Source organism: Orcinus orca, chromosome 19, assembly GCF_937001465.1.
Source record: "Orcinus orca chromosome 19, mOrcOrc1.1, whole genome shotgun sequence".
NCBI lineage: Eukaryota > Metazoa > Chordata > Mammalia > Artiodactyla > Delphinidae > Orcinus > Orcinus orca.
This window is the reverse complement of record NC_064577.1, coordinates 57256592-57269858: the sequence shown is the minus strand read 5'-3', so window position 1 is coordinate 57269858 and position 13267 is coordinate 57256592.

Below are 13267 nucleotides of genomic sequence, written 5' to 3'. Positions count from 1 at the left end.
TTCTATCTCAACAAAGTTCCCCCGAGTGGGTTAGAAACCCTAGTCTCAAGATAGAAATGTTTCTGCTTCATAGCATAGTTCTGTTAAATAAGGAGCTAAGACCTGGCCTTTGGACTATTTCCTAGATATTTTGGATTCTTCAGACAACAGAGATGTAGGAGTTTGAGTAATTTATTTGAGAGAATTTGGGTTGTTATCATATAATGAGAGCAAAGAAGACTATGTCTGGGAACTCTATGGAAAGACTAGATTGCCCCTTACTACTCTGTCCATTGTATTTGGACACTGGAAAATTGCAGTACTCTATATTCCTAGGACTAAGGATCTAGACTTCACAGTTGCTTTGTTCTGAATATTTGTGACCCCCACCCCCAATTCATAAGTTAAAACCTAATTCCCATTATGATGATATTAGGAAGTGGAGTTTTAGGAAGTAATTAGGCCATGAAGGCAAAACCCTCATGAATGAGATTAACACCCTTATAAAAAACACCCCAGAGAGAGTCCTTGTCCTTTCATTTTTTTTTTTTTCTTAATAAAAATTTTATTTCCATTTTTTCCTTGTTCAAAGGTATCCAAACACTGGCAAACTTCTTAAATTGAAAGGAGAGTCATCTAATTTATTCAGTTCATTCAACCATCAATATTGAATATTTGTCTTTTTTCTTACACATATTTCTTGTATTCCAATCGTGACATTCTAGTGCACAGTGAGCACATTTATAACTTATTACTGCATTACTACCTTGGCTATTCCTTGACCAAAATTTACTTCATACAACTGACAGCCTAATTATCCTACTGGAGTTTTTTTTTTTTTTAATGTATACATACAAAGAATAAACACCAATTGCATTGCTAATAACTGAATTTTTACATCTCTATGCACCCATGTATCCAACACCAGGTCAAGATATTATAAAATATTTCTAACACCCTACAATGTTCTCTGTTACTTCCTTCTGTTCCATACTCCCCCAGGGCAACACCTAAACTGACCTCTATCACCATATATGACATACATGGAAACACACAGTGTGTATTCTTTGGTATCTGGCATTTGGACACATATCATTATATGAGTAGTTTATTCTTTTATTGTGTTTCCCTGATTTTTTTTTAACATCTTTATTGGAGTATAATTGCTTTACAATGGTGTGTTAGTTTCTGCTTTATAACAAAGTGGATCAGTTATACTCCTTGTCCTTTCTAACACGTGGTACACGGTGAGAAGTCACCCTCTGCGAACCCAGACACATGCCTTCAGCAGACACGGAATCTGCCAGCAACTTGATCTTGGATTTTCCAACCTCCAGAATTGTGAGAAATAAATGTCTGCTGTTTCTAAGTCAACAGATCTATAATCTATGGTACTTTGTTATAATAGCTCAAACAGGCTATGACAATAGTATTAAAATTTTGATAAAGAATGCACCAAGCAAATAATCCTTCTAGAAAAGATGCTGTCAGAAGGTATCAACATGTAATGAGTAGTTGGAGAAGGAGGCCTGATTATCAAATTAAGCCCTGGGATCATATATAGAACAGATATGGAGATAGGGACTGTAATAGCTACATTTTAGATTAATGTTTTTGTTTCCTTCTTTTTTTCCAGTTTAATTATTTAAAGGGTTCTAATAATGAAAAAGGTCTTCAGTTGCAGTTCAAAGTATGAAAAAAATGATACTGTTCTGTGATGACACAGTAACTGATGAGACTTTGGGTACCCTCATCTGGACAAAAGACAAAAGTGGACGCTAAAGGTCAAAGTGTGGACTGTGCTGGACATTTTCTGTTTGCCTCTCTAGACCCAATCTTCTCCACCCTTCTCTGTTCCTGAAAGACTCACTTGTTTGGATAGCATCAATGAGCTTCTTTCCCTCTGCCTCCCTGTTGGATTCAGTCAATGGAAGACAGCAGCAAAATCCCAAGGGAAGAAGAGTGAGAATAGGACTATCCTGGTTCCTCCCTGGTAGAAGTTGACTATGTCTCTCTTCTAAAAGTGACACTATTATCAGGTAGTCATCCTTTTCAGTAATTCCTCCCTCCTCTTGCCTCCTTCAGATCTAATATCCTTCCCTTCTCCTTTTCCTCCTCTCCTCTCTCATTGCTTTTATTTAACTCTGGCTGTATCTTTATAAATAATGCCTTTCTAAACTCCTCTCAATTACTCCTATTCTACTATGCCCTTTGTTTCTTTCCAGGATCCCCCACAGATACAATATGCGAGCTATCAAAGGCCTTAAATCTCATCTTTTCTCTTTGCATTTAGTTTCTATCAAAATCTATATAGGAACAAATGTTTCTGCATTTGTGATATGTTAACCTGTCAAACAGAATATATACATTCTGGGTTCAAATCATAAGGTTGCCTCCTTTTAGCCGAAGAAATCAGAGGCTGCCTTTCACAAATAGTGTTGAAAACGATGTTCTTACAATGCTGCAGGAAGGAAATCAATGCTCAATTCTCACATTTTATTCCAAGTCCAACCAGATATTTTCCTATAGTCATGAAGGGCTTGCAAAAGCACTGCAACCCCTCCCCTTCTCTTTATTAGTTAATTCATGGCTCCAATGCTGCTTATATGAAGCATGTATCTCCAATAAAAAAAATAAATACTGTGCTAAATACAGTTTAACTTATTTTTATTTTTATATGCATTAATTTAACAGTGTTAAAAGATAAACTGAGGCTAATAAAAATTTTGAGAGCCTATTTGAACAAAAATTGATTCGAATCAGGCAGCATTCAATCTAACAGATAGGAAGATGCTCCAAAGGAGCTGTGCAAAATGAAAAGACTTTTATAGACAAAAGGGAATGGGAACAAGGAAGTTATATTAGGCCAAAAAAAAAAAAATAGAATAGTTATTGCAAAGTTACTTCCCTTTAGGGGATGACAGGAGTCTATCAGATAGATTACCTAACTAGTGCTGATCAGGCATTTCTTAATTGACTGCTTTAGGATTCCATTTTCTGGGAGATCCAACACTATAAATATCTCAGCTTGGTGTTGTAGGTCTTAGTCTAAGCAACTCCGTTCTGGGCCTGTTGCCTTGTTTTTAACAATTCCCCCCTTTTGATCAGATTCTTAGCATAACTGAGAGATATAATTAAAAAAAAATACAAAACAGCTAAAAAATAGGCATAAGGACTTTTCTCAGCTACCACTCTGGAGTTCTTCCAGTTTTTACTGAATCTTTGTGTGGCACTCAAAGATTGTGATGTCAGGTTCACATTCTTTAAGTTGGTCATTCTCTTTGTTTCTTTTCTGACATTGTATTTTTAGGGAGATCATTTGCTTGCTGAGTAGAGGCTGCAAACATGAATCTAATGCTTTATAGATAATATAGCACACTAGGGAGACTACTATGATTATATATAACCAGGATAATTCCCAATGTTTGGAATGCATTTTGGAGGATGGTCTTTAAGACCCAAGCCAATCAGAATCAAATAAGTCACAAAAAGACCCCATTGAAAGAGTCACATTCTTAAGCCAACTGTCTTATGTAGCTAAGTCTCAACTCCCTAAGAAGTGTCAGTCCAAGTGCAGCAAGTGGTGTTGGCCATAGCGCAAACACCTTGCTCAGCTAAAAGATAATCAAGAGCTATCCTATTATCAAGGACAACTTTGGATATAGAGTCTAAGGATTTCTGTTGGACAGTTATTTCTTTAGTAGCAGATTTTGAAATATTTTCAAGAGTTAAGGAGAAGTTTCTGATCATAACCTCATTTGCACTTACTACTAGCCAGGGAATAGGGATATACCAAAGGAAGTGAATTTTGAATCATGAATACCTCTTGGTAATTCCTGTTTGAGCCTGTGACTCAGAACTGGAAAGATAATAGCCATGGAAGGCAGTAAAATTTAAGTTCTGTAGACGGCACAAGAAGTTTTATTCTTGTTACTTTTGCCTCGTCCTTTTCTTTGTCCAGAACAAAGAGGTAATGTTCTCTGGGCTTGGAATTGTTAAGCAGAGACAGGAAGATAGACCCTGGCATTAGGGAGCCTGATGATAAAGGGTGGAGTTTATTCCAGAGTAACTGAGACATTAGACATAAGGAGAAGTATAAGGTATGAAGAACTACAGGATTACCAGCATCATGGCAAATGCAACAGTCATTTGGAGATTTGGAGGCAATCTCTTTGCAATGGCCTGAGATATATGCCAGCCCAGAGCAAAACAAGAAGTGAAAAAACGAATCATAAAGAACTTCATAATATAAGAACTAGAAAAAGGATGATCAGAGAACAAAGGAGGACTGGAAAGAAATGATCTCAATCTGACATCTTGGAAGAAAGTGGTCTATTTTAATGTCCACTACTTCTTTTATTAGGCAATTTGATTTTGAGGTCTCCAGCATTTGCACAGGACCTGATGTTGGGTGGAACATGGTTTAGTTGTGAAATATTCACCCAGGTTTCAGTACCTTGTAATTTGACAGCCATGTCAGTTGTCAAATGTACTTGACAGGGTGCTTTTCATGAATCACACTTTTGTAGAAGAATCAGAGTAAAACAATAATTGTTTATAAACGACAAAAGATGTAGAAATGTCCATGGTTAAAGATATGTTGAGAGTTAACTGTAATGAAATTGATAAAGAAATTTGCTTATTTCTGTGGCATGTATTTTAAGATGAAAACTGAAATTATGACTGATAACATTAAACCAGTACATATAAGAAATTTTAGAAATTTCATGCAACTTCTAGAACACATATTACTAACATGCATCTATACACATATAACCTAAGATTTATCATCACTTATTTGACAATGCTCCTATGTAATTTAACATGTCAAATAAACTTAATTAGTTTAATATCACTCTTTTACAAGGTGAGAGATAAATCCTTTGAGATTTTCCAGGGCCCCTCTGGGAAATCTCACAGTTATTTAAAGTCAAAAAACTCCATTTAGATTTTGATTTGGGGAAGTTGTCAAAATGTCAAAAAGTTTGAATATTTGATTAAATAGGATCACAGATCATTATGAAATAATACTTAAGTATCTATATAACCAAAGTGGCAACAGAAGATGTTAAAGTCAAATACAGAGGTTGCATAGTTATAAAAAAAAATTTAGTTCTTTAAATATTGAGAAGACTTGGTTGTCTAAAGTAATCAAAGACCTGATAAAGACAACATGAACACAGTAAATTATTTTGGTAAGACACAAAATCTTTGCTGTCCAGGATGATTACTTTCAAAGTAAAGAAAACCTTTGTTTACAATTTCTTATTAAGAGCAGACAAATAATTGAAAGAAATTATACTTTTAACAGAGAGAAAACCAATTTCTAATTTTGCACCAGTGTACACTTGATTTTAAAACATTAAAAAAACAAATAAAGCCATTCCAATTTTTTTAACATCTTTATTGGAGTATAATTGCTTTACAATCATGTGTTAGTTTCTGCTTTATAACAAAGTGAATCAGTTATACATATACATATATCCCCATATCATTCCAATCTTAACCAGCTTGACCACAAATGAAGTTCCTTTCCCAAGTTTTCATTTTCACAAACCTAGAGATTTTTTTTTTATATCAATTCAGATATTGTCCCATGTTTCATCCTCTTTCTCTTTCTGGAACAATCAATCATTTTACTTTCCTTACCTAGTTTTCATACACAGTCTCCTTTCACTCATTATTTCTAAGTAGTTTTAATTACTTATATTGAATAGAATTATTAACACTTAGAATCCTTTATTCCTGGTGAAAACTAAGAAGTAAGCAATTGTGGACTATCTGTTACACCAGCATTCTGTAGATTGGCAAATTTATAGATACATTTTATAATTTCTAGAAGTATAATCTTCCTCACAGTAAACTTTTCAATGTGGCACTTGTGGCACATGTTTACTGATAAACCCAAAAACTTTTGTTCCTTTGTAATAAAAAGCCATAAGTAGGTAAACTTGTGTTCAATAATTCATATTTTAGTACTTTATCTTATTTGAAAATGATCTAGATATTCAATGAATATATATCATTTAACTTATCTCAGTATATCTTTAATGTTTCAGGTTGCCAAAAAGATTTTGGAAAATAGTTTTAAGTAAATGTACCATAAAACATAATTATTATTGGCAAAGTTTATTTATAAACTTTTATCATAATCTCTTTAATTTACTTGTTCTTAACAATCATGTTTAGATTACTCATGAGAAGTTCATGAGACATTAAACAACTAACCATCATCTTAAGTTATCTTTTTTGTTGATAAACCCTGTAAGAGAGATAGCATGAGCTTATTTGACTTTAAACCTAGGTAGAATAAGAGTTGCATACCTGCAGTATATTTTATATTGATAGTTCTAAAGACGTGTCTGTTTTAATTAAACCAACAAACCTTACACTAGCTTTTATTTACTGGAGATTATTATAGATCACATGAACTTGGAAAGCATTTGGATTAGGTTCTATATTTATGAAAGTATACCTGATTTATATAAATGTTTAACTTTCTTTAAGCCAATTAAATAGAGCTCTTTACAAATTAATTTTGGCTATACATCTGGAGGTAGGAAAAAAAACACACATTTATAACATACATACATAGACATCCACAAACATAAAGATAGACACAAACAGCTTTTGTTTCAAAATTTTAGCCAACAGACAGGTAATAATGCAAAACTCATGATTTCGTAAAAGAACAATTAGATCCAAATTGTGTTTCTGGCAGATGGAGCAAGTTAAGGTTACATGCTCAAATGGCTAAAGCTTTAATATTTGTGGAAAAGATTATTAAGATTTTTCATAGTCCTAGTTTTCAAAATGGTCTTATTTATTTATTTATTTATGTATTTTTTCTGGTAAGAATTTCCTTGGTTTCTGGAGAAGACCAAGTAGAATAACTTACATCTCAAAAGGCACAGAGAAAGAATGTAAGTTTAACTAAGAGGGATTTTTGTTTCCTTAATCTAGATCTTTTACAATATCTTCAAGCTTTTTGAAATGAATAGGGAAGTTTGGAGACTGGTAGAAAGGATAAGTGGGCTTTGAATTGTTTCTAGAGCCACATTTCTGTTCTCAAACACTAGATTTGTAAGACAACTACAATTGATTTTTATTCCTCAAAGAATTCTGTTGCAGCCTGAATATCAGGAGACAAACAAATTTTCAATTTGATTCTTTGTATCAGAAGATCTTCAACTAAGGTGTAAACCAAAAAAACCTGCTATGTTTTAGATTTAGACCTGTGTGTCTTTGGAATGTTTTAGTAAGTCTTTTCACAAAGGCTTCAGAATGTTTTTATTTCACTCTGGGTTCACAGTTTCATTTTTAGCTTAGGTTAAAAAAAAAAGTTCCCGTCAGTCTTTGACTATCAGCTTCCAATTTGGCCAACGTCTGACCATGGAGCTAATTTTTAAAAAAGTTCTTTCAAGTATTTTGTCAGGTTTCAGCCAGGACAAACAGTATATATTCCTGGTAGTTTTGAAGAACCCCATGAATGCAAGAGTTTCCCCAAAGAGAGTGCAAAAGATACTACTCTGCCAAGATCCAGAGGAACTCTCACAGATAAACCAAAAGAAAGAATAACTTAAACAAATGCTAGGGAACTTGTACCACCAGATAGCAAGTCTTCTTATAAAGATACTGAAACTAAAATAGTGTGGAATTGCTGAAAAAATAAACAAACAGATGAATGGAATAAAAAAAAAAAAGACATTGTCAATTCTTCTGAGAGTTGGCAACAGTGGTAGGACCCTAGCCACAAATGGAGCCTAACCCACATTTCTGTCTAGCCATATCTAGCCACAAACGGGGTGCACTCCACATTTCTGTTTGGCAATATTTTGGGGATTCACAACCTGACAGCTGCCAAGTCAAGTTATCAGGACTCAAAATGATACAAACAAGAAAGCAATAGCTGTCCCTTGGGGAGAAAGGATGGACAACAAATGCGTACCCAAAAGCAAATTCACAAGTCAAAATTCAAAGATCTAATTCTTACAAATGTTTTCTGCCTTCCAATCTGAAATTTGAAAGAAAGGGGCAGCATGAAATTTTACCTACCCTTCTTAACTAGGCACAACGGATAAAGATGAGAGCTGACTTTGGCAAGCAATCTCACTCTTTGCTGGCTTCTGCCGGTTTTCCCAGAATCCCATCTGCAGGCTCTAGAGTTAGTGAGGTGTCCCAGTGAGTCTCATCCCCTTCACCTTTAGAGGAGGAAAATAATTTTCCCTGTAGCCTTTATGAATACTTGGCTAAGACCGCTTTTTCTCTAGAGCACCTCATAAATGGTTAAGCTTACCTAGGATAAAAGTCCTCCACTGTGACCACAGTTATTCAAGATTATCCTTGGTTAGTTTAGCCTGCTTGTTTAGTCTTTAAATTTTTTTGTTTTATTTATCTGAGGCCTCACACTAGATTCAGCCCAAATTAAGTTAGACCCAGCTCAACTCTGGCAAGTTTTCAGACTCAGTCCAGAAAAGGAAATGCTCAAATAAAGTCTGAAACCTCATAATGCAAAAACTGCACAGCTAGGATCCAAGGGTGACTTACTATCTCCAGAGGCAGTGAGAAAGCAGTGAACTCAAGGGACTCAACAGGTACCAACTGATTGCTTTTTGCTTCTGGAGGCCTTCACCAGTCTCCTTCAGTTTCCTCTCTGAAAACAGAACTGTTAAAATAGGCATATTAAAAATTGTAAGAGTTTATTTGAGCAAAAATTGATTTGAATCAGGTAGCATTCAATCTCGCAGATAGAAAGGAGCTCTTAGGAGCTGTACAAAATGAAAGACTTTTAGAGGCTGAAGGGAGTAGGAACAAGGAAGTTATATTAGGAAAAAAGTAGATTGGTTATTGCAAGTTTACTCTCCTTTAGAGATAGCAAGTGTCTCTCAGACAGATTACCTAACTAGTGCTGATCAGGAAATTTCTGACTGACTTCTTTAACATTCCATTTCTCAGAGATCCAAAACTGTAATTAAGTCTCAGCTGTTGACATGGGGCTTACCTTAAGTGATTCCATTTTGGGTTAGTTACCTTGTTTTTAACAAAAGAGAACCTTGTTTTTTATAGTATACTGGGGAAGTAAGGAGATCCTAACATTATGTACAACATTATAGTTTTCTGGGTTTAATCCACATTCAGGTTTAACTTTTTAAAATACACCACTGACATTCATTGTAAGCAAAGCATCTCTGTATCCTCAATGTCTGCTACACTGCTTGGCAAAGAGTAGGGACTCTGTAAAAGTTTACTGAATTTCAGGGCTCAGTGGGCCTTTTTTTGGATGGCTAATATGTGCCCATATTTTAAAGTCATATTTCTTAATTTTGAGGTAAGTTTGAAATTTGATAAGATATATCAAGAAGCAACCAACAAGTCTTAGGCAGACTGTTAACAATCAAAGCTGGGACTACTAAATTAGCATTCAGAATCAGAATATACGTAGGAGTGTCAGGAATGTCTTTGTAAATGTGTGAAACTCAAAATAAAGAAGAGCTGCATTCAGATCCCCCCCCTCTATTTGTATATAGCTATGAGCTCTGTCCTTGAAGACAGACAACTGATATTCTGATTGCTTTCCAAATTGAAAGCCTCACCTGCTGTTTCCAAACGTGTTCTCTTTACTTTTGCCCTCTTATTGAACAAACAAACATTGATTTCTACCTCTTTTTTTTTCTTTTAAAGTAATAACATCTCATGGATATTAGATACAACTCTGCCTGCTTAGTAAAGAATTTAAGTGAGAGTCATATTAAAAGAGATAGAGAGAGAGAGAGAGCCTATAAATTCTGTACAGTCTGTTCATAAGTTCCTATTATGAAAGGAAAGAATCTGATGTGACAGATGGAACAGGTTTAACTCACTAATTATTAATACATAACTTCTTAGGAATAAAAGTATATTGGAAGATATTTATGACAGTATTACAATTGAAAAGCAATTGAGCAAACAGACATATCAAGATGGCTGATACTATCTGCATTTAGAAAGCAGAACTGAATTCTTCTTTTGGATAATCAGCACTTCTATAGGAAATGAGTTAAAAGTAGGGGAAAGAAACTTTACCTGACTGTGAAAAACAATAGAGCAGACCCTGCTTGAGGTGCTGAACATTTAGTGAGCCACATATTAAATGGTATGTTACGAATATTATACCATTTTAAAAAATACTATTTTAAAATATGTGTTTCACTTGAATTGTTTGTCTGTGTACCATGTATATGTGTTTATTTATTTTTAATTACCTCTTACATTTGACTTTGGAAATAAATGATTGGAAAGAGAATAAAAGGAGAGGGAGAGAAGGTGAGAAACAGAGATTGATTGATTGATGAAGGGAAAAACTCACACTAACTCCAAATTCTCTGAATTTAATTAATATTTCTTGATTCACTCATCAACTCACTGATACATTAAGTCAATGACATATCTTTTGATTTATATCTTGTACTCTTCCTTTACGATTGTTTATAGTCTTTCTGTCTAAGAAACTCTGATAAGTTTTCAGGTATACAGATATGAATAAATCATTACAGGAGTATATTCATTCATGAATAATATCAATGTGCAAAAAATTATGTATCCATGGTTAAAAAAGGAAATCATACTGGACAAAATCAGTAGACAGAAGTTGATTGTATTCCAATACTATTGTCAGCAAAAGGGGAGAGAACATAGACAAAATCTGAATACGTAGAAATACCCAACTCCATATGAGGGTAGGTCATCTATGTTTGCTAATTGACCTTACCTAAAAGAAGGAAATTTTCTCATTTTTCTCATATATTCATGACTGGATGTAGTTTTACAATTTGGAGCAAGTTAAGCCCCTATCTTCTCACAGAAACTGGGAGATAGAGGCACTATCTTCTTTGATGATTACATTTCAAAGAAATGGTTCCCAGGTCTTTTTTTTTACATCTTTATTGGAGTATAATTGCTTTACAATGGTGTGTTAGTTTCTACTTTATAACAAAGTGAATCAATTATACATATACATATGTTCCCATATCTCTTCCCTCTTGCGTCTCCCTCCCTCCCACCCTCCCCATCCCACCCCGAAAGACATTACTGGTATGTAAAACTGGCAAGAAACTTTCTCAAAAGATTTATGTCTCTAAGTAGTAAGGAAAGGATTTACAATCACAGGTTTCTAAAGTAAATGTTAAAAAGGGGGAGGTCAGGAGCTTAGAGTCAGAAAGCCTGTCTTCTAAAATTTAGTCAAACTGGGGGAAATGTCAAGGTCATCTTGCTCACCATACAGCTCACCTAGCCTCAATTCCAAATCATTAAGCATTCTATTTGATCCAAAATGCAACATGAGGTATGGTTTGAGTGTAATTCAAAATCTACATTGATTGAATCAACTGGTTGCCTTGGAATATAATAGCACAGCCAATCACAAATACACAGTCTTTTGAAAAAACAAGTAAAATGAGAGAGAAGCAGAAGGAAATAGCATAATAGCATTTGCTGAGATTTTCATGTCTCAGGCCTTGAAATGTTTGCTGTTCATGCATTAACATTAACCCTGGGACATTGGTGATTATGTCTATTTAACAGATTCAGAAAGTGAGGCTCAATGATGTGGCATGCTTGATATCTAAAAATAGAATAGCTGATAGAGCTGGTATTTGGGCTTCAGTTTACCTGGTTTCCAAAGATGATAATCAAAGCGTTCAAGAATGCTACATTCTAAAAGCACAAAGTTATGGTCTGAAGAAAGGAAAAGTTTCAACAATTGAGTAGAAATTGACAGAATCTTGGGAGTGAGGATGAGAGAAGGTAGCTCTCCTCTGGCTGTTTTGGGTGGTAGGGATAGCTAGCATTTCCTTTCTACCTCACATTAAATTCTTCTGGGAGATTAGTTTGCCCCTGTCTCTACTAAATCTGATTAAGACAGATGGACACTTTTAAAAGAAAAAAATATAAGGTCATTATATTTTTTAATTCTGAAACCTTGGCAAGAGGATTTCACATTAATGGATTGTGCTCAGTGACATTCCTGAACAATTAGGTATGCTCACATGATGTGACCCTCTAGGTGGAAGCCAGGCCCTTGAGAAGTCTTTGGAAATGGGTATGCTGGGAGCCTGGGCATCTTACTGAAAATAGAATGGTTTCAATGCTCCAGGGATCTGGTTTTCAGAAGGCTTCTTTCCTCCCTACCTCCCTCCTCTCCTTCCTTTCTTCCTTCCTTCCTTTGCGCTTTCTCTCTCTCTTTTTTCATACCTGGCAGCAGTGTACACTGTCATGAATTCTTTGCCTTGTACTTTGCCATCAGTGAACATTGTGGCTCACATTATCAAACTCTGGGGAAGAAGCAGAAACCTCATTTCAGTATTACATAGTCCTGAATTTTCAGGATTTATACTGGTATTTTATTGTGTTTATTTACTTATTGTGTGTTCGTTTTTATCTAAAAGCTTGGTATTGTAGATTTTCTATCATCTGTCTATCTATCTAAACTACTGAAAAAATTTTTTAAAATACCATAGAAAGAATAAACTTCTAACATGCCAGAGATTATTACAAGGGTTTTTTTTTTGGTTGTTTGTTTGTTTTTGCCTTAAATATAAATGAAACTGACAGAATGGGTCTCAGTACTTAGTAGAGCATAGGTTCCTCTGTCTTGGTGCAGAAAGAAATCAGCAAGAGGTATAGTGACAGGTAAGGAAAGAGTTGTTAGTATAGGATGCTTGTAAGAGATACAAGTGAATGGACAAGGGAGTGCCACACCCAGAACTTAGTTGGCTACAGTTTTATAATCAAAGGAAAAGTGGGGAGGGGGAAAAGATCACTTTTTTCCTCATTCTTGATTAGATGTCATTCTTCCATCATCAGTTCCTACTCCATGTCAGGTGGGGGAGTTTTCTTGTCCCTACGTGGTCAAACTGGGACTGTCACGGCACAATGGAAATGCACAAGAAGGCAGTAACATATACTAAAATATGGTAAATCATCTCAGGTTTCAGGATAATGTCACCTTTCCTTAATTTTTTTTTGTTTTTAGTGTGCACAGAGGAGCATGTCCTGGGAATCGTTAACTTACTGACCTTACTGGGCAGGATGTGGTTCTCATTCCACCATTGTTTTATTGTTTTGGGGCATTTCTCATGCTTCTGTTGCATGGTTTTGTTACTAAGCAAGCCTGCTTCGTCTTGTGGTTAAACAAATCTGCTTTCTTGAGTGATTACTAACTTACAGGGCCTCCTATACTTTTTTTCTTTACTTATGATCCCTTAGTGGGATTAACAATTTAATTACCTACTATGTCCCTTTACTATGTCCC